Source organism: Chelonia mydas, chromosome 9 (genome assembly GCF_015237465.2).
Source record: "Chelonia mydas isolate rCheMyd1 chromosome 9, rCheMyd1.pri.v2, whole genome shotgun sequence".
Lineage (NCBI taxonomy): Eukaryota > Metazoa > Chordata > Testudines > Cheloniidae > Chelonia > Chelonia mydas.
This window is the reverse complement of record NC_057855.1, coordinates 19034177-19047937: the sequence shown is the minus strand read 5'-3', so window position 1 is coordinate 19047937 and position 13761 is coordinate 19034177. Positions and strand designations below refer to the sequence as shown.

General features: G+C 39.0%; 1 long non-coding RNA gene across 4 annotated transcripts in view; it reads left to right on the top strand.

Moving 5' to 3' along the window:
* The window catches only part of LOC119567117, a 64412-nt gene that overhangs the window by 28599 nt on the left and 22052 nt on the right, over positions 1-13761 (top strand). The gene's annotated exons all lie outside the window — the stretch shown is intronic.

Genomic DNA, 13761 nt, shown 5'->3' with positions numbered 1-13761 from the left:
GAGAACCCATAATCTGAGGAGCCATAAAAATGAAAAGTTTAGAAAACGAAAAGTAGAACAAAGGAATTAAAAAAGAGAAGAGATGATTGTAAAGAAGAAATAAACAACATACAAAGAGAAGCAGAGAAAAATAGAGAAAGTAGAACAGTTTATCAGAATAAGATGCCAGAAATCCTTGCACCCACCTAAATAGAAGATATTTCATAACATAAGGTATTTACATGACATGCTCCCATAGGCCCCAGGCAACTGTTTCCATGAAAATCCCCTGTTCAAGTCAATGGTGTCTGCCCAGGCAGGGGAAGTTGCTGGATCAATACCATAAATATGCTGTGAAAATAAATATGGACTTTGTGGGGTTGGTCCTTCAAAGTGCTGGGTACTCTCAACTCCTATTGACTTCCAGGTCAGTATCTAATGTATGAATGAAAGTTAATGCATCAATGGAGTTGCAATACATGGATCAATGGAAAGTGATGCATTAGGAGGAGCTGAGAGAGCTCAGCATCTTGGAAGATTAGGTCATATATATTCATTTTTATTAATTTAACAGTATTGAACATATATTGTTAAACACATATACACAAGCTGGTAGTAAGAAAGTGAAGGGCATGAATTTAAATTCTGAAATTGCCAAACATTTCTGAAATAGTATTACAGAAAAATTATCAGAACTTTGCTTTATGATGCCATCATATTAATAACTACATCCCAAATGCATCATGGTGCAACATTTCAAATAATACTGAATTATGGATTAAGTAGACCAACAATGTGTATGCAATGATCATTGCATATAGGAAGTAGGCATTTTGAAGCAACATAATCAAAAAATTTTGTTAGGTTAATCTGCTTACCTCCCATGCACTGTATTGAATATTTACCTCATAGAAACTCAGGACTGTGGAATGTCAGCAACAATGATATGATACAAAATAATTAGCTTGTTTTGAGTGCTTAAAACATCATTAATTTGTTCTGAAGTCTCTAATTAAGCTAATCCAAGTTTATAATGCATTAGCAGCAGCACTTTATGTGGAAGTTACTTTTTACAATTAAAAGGACTTCTTCAAAATGTAAAACTGCTCAAAATCAGAAGTAGAATACTGGAGGTTGGGATTATGAACACTACAAATAAAAGAACTGAATCCACCAAGGATGATAATTGATTTGTTCCTTAGTTCCCATATGTAATTTGTCCAAATGAGGTTTGCAGCATTCTGCTGGCCCATGTGAATGTTTGAAGGTTCTGGTGACCCATCTCTCCTTTTCTGGTTTGAAAAGCTACGACAATCTGTCACCTTCATCTACTTAGGAGATCCTGTTATAGCATTATCCAATTATTCACTAAACTGTGTAAAGATCTCCTGACTCAGACTACAATAGATGAAAAAATGATTTTCGGTTTGATGTTGGACTTTAGTGGAAGAAAAAGAACTGATGATAGTATAAAGCTGACACAGAACAAAGTATAAAGCCTGAAATCTAGAATACGATTAGTCTTGACCCTCTGTCCACCATGAAGAAAGCAATGAAAAAGTGGAGAAGAGAGATTTTGGCTAAAAAAAAAAAAGTAGAAGTTTATACCTAACACGTTCCTTTTTTCACTATGTGCAAAGTTATTGCTTTTGCCAACTTTGTGTCTTGTTTGCAAACTTAACCAGTGAGAGTGAGATGTGATTAATCTTTAGTTGCAAAGCTTGAAGGACATTAAGGAATAATTTCATGAGTTTGCAATAATAATGGAATAAGCATAAGTGGAAAACTATATGGTGATGTGGAAAATAAAATATTCTTCTCCCAGTTGAAATGAGCAATGGATCAAAACAAATACTGAAAATTCAGTCAATGAAGGCTGTGAAGAGAGGTCAAAATGAACTGGGGAAGACTTGGTCCTGGTGCCTGGCACCCTTTAATTTATAAAAGGCAAGGATTTACAAATTTTGTAGACACAGAGAAGTGAACCTGGTATTTAAGAACTATGTAGAAGCCTCTGCATCCAACTACTTCATACTCAAGAACAAAAATAGGAAAAGATGGCATACAAGGTCAATAAAGCTACCTCAGGTCAACAATATCTGCACTGAGTAATGAGCTGCAAGATCTGTTACAGAACTATTTATAGCTGTAACCAGCTAAAATGTGTGGTTGCTATAATAACTACCACATCATGTAGCATTCTTTCTGTTACGCACAGCAGCTCTTTCACAGGTAGAACAGGTATCAGTATTTCGTGTACACTTCCCACAAGCGCTATTTAATTTGTTGTAAAGAGCAAAATATACCTGGTATGTAAAAAAGAAATCCTTTACCCTGCAAACCTCATTTAATAGATCAATGAAACTTGGAGATGGGGAAAATGGGAGATGTGAGGACAGCTGTCATGTATGCACCATGACAATTCTCTTTCAAGCTCATTTTTTTCATGGGGGCTACAAACATGACTTCTATAAACATTTTATTTGAGATGAATTTGAATGAATCCCATTTTTTAATCTATACAAAATGAAGAAAAAAAATCCTTTATATAACATTATAGTGTACGGGGAAAAATGTTAGCAAATTACTACCCGCTAACTCAACAATTTTGTTACCCACATATTGTACTGAGAGTCAAGTCTTCTGAGTTAGTGACTAACAGGTTTTGCTGGTGGGAGCTCATGTTAGCATTGTAGAACCTACACCACTAAGGGAGAGATTTAGCTCCCATTGAATCCAGTGGAAGGACTCACATTGACTTCAGTAGGGGATGGATCAGGCTCTAAGAGAGAGATGACCCCATGCATCAACAACAGAACTGTCAGCTAAGTTCCAGAATCTTTATTGCTAATGATACAAGAGACAGAAAGAGCACTGGCTGGCTTTCAGATATAACGCTAAGTTCATAATTAGGCATGCACACCACCACCAATGCATTTTATTTGTAAACTGAGCAGATTTAATTTGGATATGCTGGGGTGGAAGTACACATGAAATCCTGCAGTGCTATTTGTGCAGAGTCACTTTTCAGAACAGAACCACACTTTACGGGACTCTTGGAAGCAGAGAGTCTTCTAACAGGTGCTCAGAGTTATGGATCAGTCCCTGACTGGGGAACACACCTCCATTAACTCTCAGTTTCTTAAACTGTTATTATTATTCATAGACAAAGGCAGAAAGGGGCAGAAACTGGGCAGTATCTCCCCTGCTGGGTATTCTTGTGTGTGGGAGTCATCAGCAGACACAGAGCCGGCATAACTGATTCCTACACTACCTCCCCCTGATAGGCCCTGTCACAGGGGACATGTCATGGGCAGAGTGGGGCATGTGTGAAAAGAAGTTGGAAAAGAAGGGGCTGGGGAAAAGAAAAGAAGTTGGCCAAAGGCATCTCTACACCCCAGCAATCCCTGGATGCCCTGAAATCATTGACAGTTAATGTAGTTCAGAGCAACCTTGAGGCTGCTGTACTTTACACCATGGACCAGACTGGCAGCTGGAAGGCCCCAGGGTGCCAGGGGGACGAGGTGGCATAAAAGTGGTTTAAAGCCACCTTTGGCCCTCTGGCTTGGTCAGACCAGAGATATTCATTCATTCCACATATTGACCACTGGTAGAGAAATGACATCTGACTTTAAAGACCCATGTTGAATTCCAATATTTTATTAAAAATGTTTTTCATATTGAGGGAGTTGCTGAACCACTTTTTGCCATCGAATAGGGTAGATCCATCTTCTTCATACATTTTCCAGATGTCAGCTTCCACACAGTAACTTGCAGCTCATAGTGATCAAAATACAATTACGTAACTGATGTGTTCTATTTAAAATTGAAAGAGATACTTTTTAGTTGTAGTAGGACAATCTGGAGATAGGCGGAAGGGATATTATTTGGAAGCCATAGCCCCACAGGATTAGAGGTATGAGATATAATATATACAAGGACTCAAGGGTGTGATTATCTCAGGATAATACATCCTATAGGATTTTAAATTGCATCCACAGCAATCAAACCTGTTACCATAGCATTTATCTTAATGCACAGATAAATTTGTAGTTCTTGTTTATATAGCTCATCCTCTGGAGGCACTAATATGATTTCCTTTAAAACTCAAGTTAATGAGAAAATAATGGAGAATTGTAGATATAAGCAAAATTTTTTCATTGTCACTGTCATCATCTCTAATACAGCCAGAGGGTTCTCTGAAAATATAAGTTGGATTTATTTTATGTACTGCAAAACCTTTAACAATCTTTCTTTACACCAAGCTTCTGATTTCAGCCTAAAGCCAAAAAAACCCCTTACTGTCTAAACAGATTTCTACATCAGTATATCATCCATAAGCCTTACCTTATCCCTAATAGGAAACTTAAAATTGTAACTCTTAAAACTTCACCTTGGCAAAATACATTCTCATTTTATTGGCTTTTCTGGGCTGAAATCACTGATGAGATACTGTATGTGACCAGGAAATAGGGATTGGATATCAGCTGCTGAATGTAGTGAACTGTGTAATGAAGCCATGCTTGTTTACTTTTCTTTGTATATAGCGCTGCCATGAATCTCCAGACATTTTCAGCTGTTTGGTGATTGCTCTTTACTTTGTCGTTTATTCTAAATCCTTTGGAACAATAGGTGAACTTCATTCTCATGGAATTTCACTTGACTTCCTTTTCATGTAAATGCATGATGTTGACATAAGTGGGTCTGATAGGAGTTGGCATCACTCAACAGTGATAAATTTCACCTGGGAAATAGCTTATTTTTTAAAAAAATATATACATTAAACAAGCAGCTATAGGGATTTTGGCTCCTGACATTCCAAGCTCCATTAACATTGCACTTCTCTAGCTCTACGTGATTGGCTTGGGCATATACAGTAACACAAGACTTTTTATTGCATTCCCACTGGAGCGTGGCAACAGCAATGAAAACAAGTACCCTAGAAGGGTGTGTAGGGCGGGAAGGTAGAATTAGTCTCTGCCCCTCACTGCCCCGTGTGGCAGTTAAGGGAGTGGTATCTCTTTGCCCATCCTTTACATGAGCAGTTTAAAGCTCCTTGTTCCTGCTGCCTCTTTTCATACTTAGCTAAAGTCCAGGTAAAATCTAGCCTTCAGTTTGTTCCTACTCATTCTAGAGTAACATTATGAGCTGAGTGAAACCTTGTTATGGGTTGACTTCAAACTCCATTGAGACAGATAGATGTGAACTCACCCTTCAGTTAACATAACTGTAAGCATAAGCTCCTACTAAGACAAAAAGGAGTATGTTAACCCACTAAGGAGCTTTTGCTGAGTATTGGGGATGTGTGTGTTTGTGTGTGTGTGAGAGAGAGAGAGAGATTGAGAGAGAGAGAGGGCAGAATGGACAAAACTGGGAAAGCCAAAGAGAGAGATGCAACCTGAGGCAGCAGCTAAAATCATGGTGGCTGAAGCTGGAAGAAATACGGGGAGAGGTTTTGGGTCAAGGATGCAGGCTGAAAGGAGTGCTCTTGGTGCTCTGAACACTTGTTGCTGTTGTTTGATTCCTTGATTCTGTGTGCAGAAACCTAGACCATGCAAGGTGGAGAAAGGCACCCACTGCATAGTCCTAAGAGTAAGGATCAGGCACAACTACAGTACTAGTGCTATTTGGAGCTCAGGGACTGAGCAGAGCCATTGGCCATTATCTTTGAAAATTCATGGCGATCGGGGAGGTCCCGGATGACTGGAAAAAGGCTAATGTAGTGCCCATCTTTAAAAAAGGGAAAGAGGATGATCCGGGGAACTACAGGCCAGTCAGCCTCACCTCAGTTCCTGGAAAAATCATGGAGCAGGTCCTCAAGGAATCAATTCTGAAGCACTTAGAGGAGAGGAAAGTGATCAGGAACGGTCAGCATGGATTCACCAAGTCAAGTCATGGCTGACTAATCTAATTACCTTCTATGACGAGATAACTGGCTCTGTGGTTGAGGGGGAAGCAGTGGACGTGTTGTTCCTTGACTTTAGCAAAGCTTTTGGCACTGTCTCCCACAGTATTCTTGCCAGCAAGTTAAAGAAGTATGGGCTAGATGAATGGATTATAAGGTGGATAGAAAACTAGCTAGATTGTCGGGCTCCACGGGTAGTGATCAATGGCTCCATGTCTAGTTGGCAGCCGGTATCAAGTGAAGTGCCCCAGGGGTCGGTCCTGGGGCCGGTTTTGTTCAATATCTTCATTAATGATCTGAAGGATGGCGTGGATTGCACCCTCAGCAAGTTTGCAGATGACACTAAACTGAGAGGAGAGGTAGATACGCTGGAGGGTATGGATAGGATACAGAGGGACCTAAACAAATTAGAGGATTGGGCCAAAAGAAATCTGATGAGGTTCAACAAGGACAAGTGCAGAGTCCTGCAGTTAGGACGGAAGAATCCCATGCACTGCTACAGACTAGGGACCGAATGGCTAGGCAGCAGTTCTGCAGAAAAGGACCTTGGGGTTACAGTGGACAAGAAGCTGGATATGAGTCAACAGTGTGCCCTTGTTGCCAAGAAGGCCAATGGCATTTTGGGATGTATAAGTAGGGGCATTGCCAGCAGATCGAGGGACGTGATCGTTCCCCTCTATTCGACATTGGTGAGGCCTCATCTGGAGTACTGCGTCCAGTTTTGGGCCCCACACTACAAGAAGGATGTGAAAAAATTGGAAAGCATCCAGTGGAGGGCAACAAAAATGATTAGGGGACTGGAACACATGACTAAGAGGCTGAGGGAACTGGGATTGTTTAGTTTGCGGAAGAGAAGACTGAGGGGGGATTTGATAGCTGCTTTCAACTACCTGAAAGGGGGTTCCAAAGAGGATGGATCTAGACTGTTCTCAATGGTAGCAGATGACAGAACGAGGAGTAATGGTCTCAAGTTGCACTGGGGGAGGTTTAGGTTGGATATTAGGAAAAACTTTTCACTAGGAGGGTGGTGAAGCACTGGAATGCGTTACCTAGGGAGGTGGTGGAATCTCCTTCCTTTGAAGTTTTTAAGATCAGGTTTGATAAAGCCCTGGCTGGGATGATTTAGTTGGGGATTGGTCCTGCTTTGAGCAGGGGGTTGGACTAGATGATCTCCTGAGGTCCCTTCCAACCCTGATATTCTATGATTCTGTGATTGATTCTGTGACTGCTCCTTCCCTACTCCCAGGCATGGAGGGACAAGGAGGAGGCTGGGTCACAGCTCTACCCACTCATGCACCAGCCAGCAGAGCTGGTCAACTGTAGGAAGTGGAGAAAATGTACTTCCTGAACAGGTGCAGCATTAGGCACCTTGCCTCTGCCTTCTGGAGCTCCAGGGTGCACATTCAGGTGTACGGAGAAAGACTCCTGGTACTTCTCTGTGGATTGTGCAGCTCTCCACTGCCCCCAGTGCAGGGCTGTGACTTGCAGGCATGTCTGAGGACATAGAACTCCTGCTCCCATTGAAGCGTAACCTGTTGACTTTGATAGGAACTCAAGAATGAAGTGAGCCTGGAATGAATGGGTCAGAAAAATGTTTCATTTTTAAACCACTGAGAAATGTAAAGATGAATGGTCTCTAATACCAAGAGAAACAAGAATGTAAAGCTGCAATCATGTGTGTTTAAAACAGAAATACATTGTGACTGGGCTAACTAAGATTTAGATAATCTAGGAAACAGGCTGCGAATATTAAAAGGCCAGCACAGAGGATTTAATAAAAGGCCAAACTTAATGATTTCTCCAATTCCTAAAGGCCCTGATGAACTAACCAGCTTTCCTGGCCACTTCACTGCCACCAGATTGCCTTACTGCTGCTAACCCTTGCAATGCTAAACATCCTGTTTTGCAGCAGCATTTTTGCTAATACCATGTATTTGACACAGTTGGAATCAGACACCGCCTGTACCTTTGGGATCTGATTGGGAAACCCATTCAAATTTTCTTTCTGACAGATTTACTTTGAATGAGTTTACATTCCAAATTGCCTTTGGGATAAGAATTATATTTGGAAAAATCTCAAGGGATCAGATTATGGAGTTTTAACCATAATGCTGGACTCCTAGAGAAAAGCAGTACTTGAGCTACTTTGTACAAATACAGGACAAATATATTACCAGGATTTTTTAAAATTCTGCTTGGTGTGGAAGACTTTTCAAAACCTGGCCATAAAATGGAACCTGAATTCAATCTTTATATTTTATCTAATCTATCTACCAACCCTATCTAATGTGTGCATTTCTAGTGAACCCATGACTGTAGTAACTGGTCTTACGTAAAGATGGAGAGGGATTGGAATAGAAATAGCCCCTAAAAGTAAGTACATACAATTATAAAGATTAGAAATTAAATAAAGATCTTTTAGGTTACCCAATCCATCTATCTATAGCTGTATGAGTGTATCCCACAGTATATTTTCTAATTCTTTGCTGATGCTTCTAGCATTTAAGGAATGTCTACCTTGCAATAAAAAAAGACATGCAGCACGGTTGTGGCTGTACAAAGTCAGCTGACCCGGGTTTGTGGAGCTCGAGCTGAGGGGCTAAACATTGGAGCATAGAGGCTCGGGCTTGGGCTGGAGCTTGGGCTCTGAAATTGTCGGTCTCAGAGCCTGGGCTGCAGCCTGAGCCCAAATGTCTATGCTGCAATTTTTAGCCCTGCAGCCTGAGCCCCAGGAGTCTGAGTCAGCTGAACAAGGCTCTGAACTTGGTGCTGCGGGTTTTTTATTGCAACATATCCAAAGATATCAAATGATACAGCTTCTAATATTTCCCTTAGGAGGCTATTGTAGTCTAACTGTGTAGATATTCTCTCCATTGGGAAATATTTTTTTCTTAATATTCAACTGTATTTTCCCTTTAATCCCACTAATCCTAGTTATACTTCTGTGTAGCACCCAGACAATTCCTCCTCTCCATTGTGCTGGCTCTTCAGATACTGCTAGACCAATATTATGTCCTCTCCTCATGGTAGTTTAGCCAAGCTACACATATTTTACATGATTCACTCTTTTTATCTCACATAATAGATGAATCCTTTAAACCCATGGATCATTGCTCCTGAGCTTCCATCAGTCCCATACAGTGTGCTTATATGTTACGTTTTGGTATTGCATCACCCAGAACTGAACACAGTATTCTAGGTATGGTGTCATCAGAAAAAATACCGTATAGCTAGGGTTGGCAGAATTAGATTTTTATTTTTTTGTTAACTTAGACGGATAATATCAATGTTTATTTTTAAGCTTTTCATAAATTTAAATTTTCACAGTGCACAAAATGATGGATTTTTAAGCTTTTTAAAATTTATTTTTAGCCATTTACATTTTCACAGTTGCGGGAAATTCTGAGTGGGGGGTGTCAGACAATTGGGAACGGGGGTGTCAGTCAGTAATTATGTAATGACAGTAGATGATAAGATTCAAAAAGTTTGACAACACAAATAGTCAACATTACATGTCAAAATATAAAAAGTAAATATTCTTAAATCACACTCTAATTATTTCTCAAGCAGTATTTTTCTTACTTTGCCTAGCTGTAAACTTCAGTTATCATTGGTGGAACTATTTTTTTCATCAGCTTGTTTCTACAGTGAAATCTACATTTATTGACGTTTAACAATAAAAATCGAATCCATCCAAGACTATGTATAGACAGGGACTGTCGCTGGAATTGTATGAAAACTTACTTGCTCTCCCCCCAATCCCTTTTTCTCTTCAAGTTTACATGGGGCTCACAGCCCCTGAATTTTGCTTTATGTTTTGGTCTCCAAGGGCCTGGACCAAAGCCCATTGGAGTCAGTGAAGTCTTTTCATTGACTTTAATGGGTTTGGGGCTAGATTCTGAAACCCTAGTTCTGCAATTTACTCTGGATAAGCAGGCCCCTGCACCCAGGGGGAGCCCCATGGATTTCAGTGGGAATTCTCCTGAATGAAGCCAATTAGCAGGATTGAGGCCTTAATGATTAAGTGCAATCAACAGATTTAAGCACATGCTTAAATCCTTTGCTGAATTGGGGGCTTATAACAAGTCGTTCTGTGGTTCAACATCAGAATATGGGAGCTGTATTTTAAAACCACTTTGAGAGTTTATATTGTAGACATTAGACAAAGAACAGTATGATTATGGTAACAAACTGTTCTACGATAGGAAGGCCAGCATGACTAACAGACTGGCCTCAGACAGAGAAATGGATATTTAATTTGCAAATTTATAGAAAGACTAAGTCAGTGTTTCTCAATCTGTTCAGTTCCTATATACAAAGTAAAATATTTTCATGACTCCTCACATTTATTATAAAAGTAAGCATAAAAAATGTATCAACGATAGCAATGATAAGCCTACATAATTTATCTGTGTGTGTGTTTTGAGAGGTTGACAGAGAATACTTGACCTTGGAGGGGAAAGGTGTGTGGGGAGTGAGGCAGCTGGATTTTCTATGCCTTACATTGTAATACAATTTTCAACATGCCTTGTAATCCCTCTGATTACTTTTCATGACTGTCGTTTGGGGTCGCAATCCTCTGGTGGAGAAACACTGTACTAAGTAAATCAAATTTGGCTTACTGTGTGAAAAATTTGCTCCAAGAGAGTGATCTTTTTCATCTTTCATTCTGGAAATACATTATTATTAGAGCAAAACAATATCCAGATCAATGATGGAAGAGACCCAGGGTGAAATCTTTCACCTTTGTAAATAATAGGAGATTTGACATTGATTTCAATGGGGTTAGGATTTTGCCCCCAGTTTTGATTGTTTGCATATGTGTGTTAGGATAATAATACTACGTACATATGGTGATATCATCCACGTGGTAAATATGTGATAAGTTGCATTTACAATGTATGAATCACCTGTACTCTGCCAACTAATACCTTTCCACCGAATCTATTTCTGACCTTCCAGATCTTTGAACAATTTTCAGAGTTTCCATATATATTAAAAAAAAATATGGAAAACATTTTTGAGGTAAGTAGTTCATATATAAACTCTGCTTTCCCACGTACTATGAAATTGACCCTCAAAATTATACTGGTCTGGTGCAGGTTGGGTAATAATTAATTCTGGGCGAGTAACAGATGTAAATTCCAGTAGCTCTGAAACCATCATGGCTAGAAATGGGTGCTTTATACTCCTGGAAAGAAGATAATAATCCCAGTTTGTCTGTGGTACAAGGGTTGTAATTCTTTTCTTAGGTATGTCATAAAATACCAGACACTAAATTCATGATCTCTTGATATATAATATAGCTCTTTTAGATCACCCTTAGAAGTTACTAAATTGTATTTGTTATATATATTCTCTCTCTTCCTCCATAGAAGAATCCTGTAGAATAGGATTTTATGTTTCAAAGGCAGACTGGCTTTACAAGTGGAGGGATACAAAAAATAGTTCAAATAATATTTTTTTTAAACTCTCAAACATATTCACAATTATAACACATGTGGCATAAAACAAATATCCCATGGGGTTAAACAGAGGTTCGACTAGATTCTGTTTGGGCTGACAGGAATAACACACTTATGGCTTTCCCAGAGTAATGTAAACATTTTCCAACCATACTGTTAAAATCTTCACACCACACCATCATATATTCCACACACATGCATACACACACACACACATAAACACGGTATTTCTTGGATGATGGCACAAAGAGCAACATTTTCAAATGGAGGAACAGCAAATAATGAGGCAGTAGATACAGAAAGACTTGAGTTATATAAATACATGGGCAAATAAATGTTGATTGCTGCTCCATGCAGATAAATGTAGCCTATGGAAATCTTGGAGAAGGGGGAATGTCTGCTAAATGGGACGGTGGTGCAGAATACTAACCAGGAAAGAGATTTCGGTAATATTGTAGGGAAATCCCCGAAGTCTTTTCTGTGCTGCTTCAAAATGCAGCTGTAGTGTGCACAGGGCAAACAGGATGCTATGTGAAAAAATAAATATCATTCAAAGGAGAGGGTAACATAGACTAAGAGGTCTTACAGCCAAATTCAGCCCTCTGTAACTACTCTGATAGAACTGGAGTTGCACCAGGAATAAACCTGATGCATGACATGAGATATTACCATTAAGGCTGGCTGAATAGTATTAATCTAATACAACATTTGGTGAATTTGATTTTTTTGTTTAGTAAATGTTTTGAAAACTAGTCTTGTGTTTTGTAAATACATTTTGTAGTTGAAAATATATAATGAGTGAACATTTAACAGTCTATAGAGTAATTGTGAAGTATCCAGCAATTATATTAAATATGTGGTATTAGAAAAGCATAGAAAACAGTCATTCAAAGTATATGGTTTTGTTTCTGGTCTAACTGGATGAGTGAAACTTTTAAAAAAGAAAATACCAAAGGACAAGTAATGCACTTCCAGTAGAAATTTCTAATTTGAACAAGTTTCAGAGTAACAGCCGTGTTAGTCTGTATTCGCAAAAAGAAAAGGAGTACTTGTGGCACCTTAGAGACTAACCAATTTATTTGAGCATAAGCTTTCGTGAGCTGCATCTGATGAAGTGAGCTGTAGCTCACGAAAGCTTATGCTCAAATAAATTGGTTAGTCTCTAAGGTGCCACAAGTACTCCTTTTCTTAATTTGAACAAACATTTCATGAATACAGTACAACCACCCACATATTTACAAGTACTGAATATTATGACCCCACAAATAGGAGCCAATACAATTTGAGCTGTTTATTCTCCAATATAGTTTTGAAGTTGATTTTTTCATTATTTGGCTGGATCTAGTGTGCTTTGAGAGAAAAAAAAATCTCTTGAGGATTCTTCAATGCATGTGAAAAAAGAGTAAAGAAGATAATATTAGATCCTAATGTTTCCCTCAAAAAGGAAGTCCTACATTTCAAAATGTAACTAGATCACGAAAGCTTATGCTCAAATAAATTTGTTAGTCTCTAAAGTGCCACAAGTACTCCTTTTTTTTGGAGATCTGGTCAGAAAATGTGTAACATGTTAACAAGCTCATGAATTTTTCCTGTGAAATGTTTTCTGTTTTCTCATTAGCTGTGACTTTGATGGGCCTCTAACTTTTTAAAGTTATTTTAAAGGGGGCTGATAAAACTGAAATTCTGTATAGCTCTGAAGAACACATTCACAGGAAGGATGGTCCAGTGGTTTAGTCTTGAACTTTTGAGTCCCTTGCTCTACCACACGCTTCCTATAGGAGCCTTAGTTTCCCTATGCCTCAGTTTCCCATCTGTAAAATGGGATACAGGCAGCACTGCTCTACCTCACACAGGTGTTATGAGGGTAAATACGTTTAAGACTGTGAAGCTCTCAGATACTACAGTAACGGGGGGGGGGGGCTATAAAAGTACTAAGATATATGTAGATTTAGTTATAAAATATGGATTACAGGGTTGTGGATGCTTAAACAAATTAGTTTTAGCAAAAGCCTTTTTCCATTTTACACAAAGATGACTAGATTAAGACTAAAACCATATTGAAAACTTGGTGAATAGGGACTCCTAAAAAACAAACAAACACAAACCCTCACATGTCAGGTTTTCCAGGCTGGTGAGCCTGAATGTAAGAGTTATACTTGTGATGTTTACAAACAGGGTCGCTCTAAGAGAATGCCAGCATGGGAGCAGGTATACTCTACTGGGACTAGTCTAAGAAATGATGCTCTTCCTTTGCTGTCCCTATGATCCCTTGCCTACAAAACTGATTTAAATTAAACTGTAAAAATGGTGATCTGCTTTTCTGTTCCTGCCAAAACGACACATTTAATCCCCAATTTACAAATACATGGATTAAATATTAAAATAAAGATGGGCACAAACTGGAACCCCAAA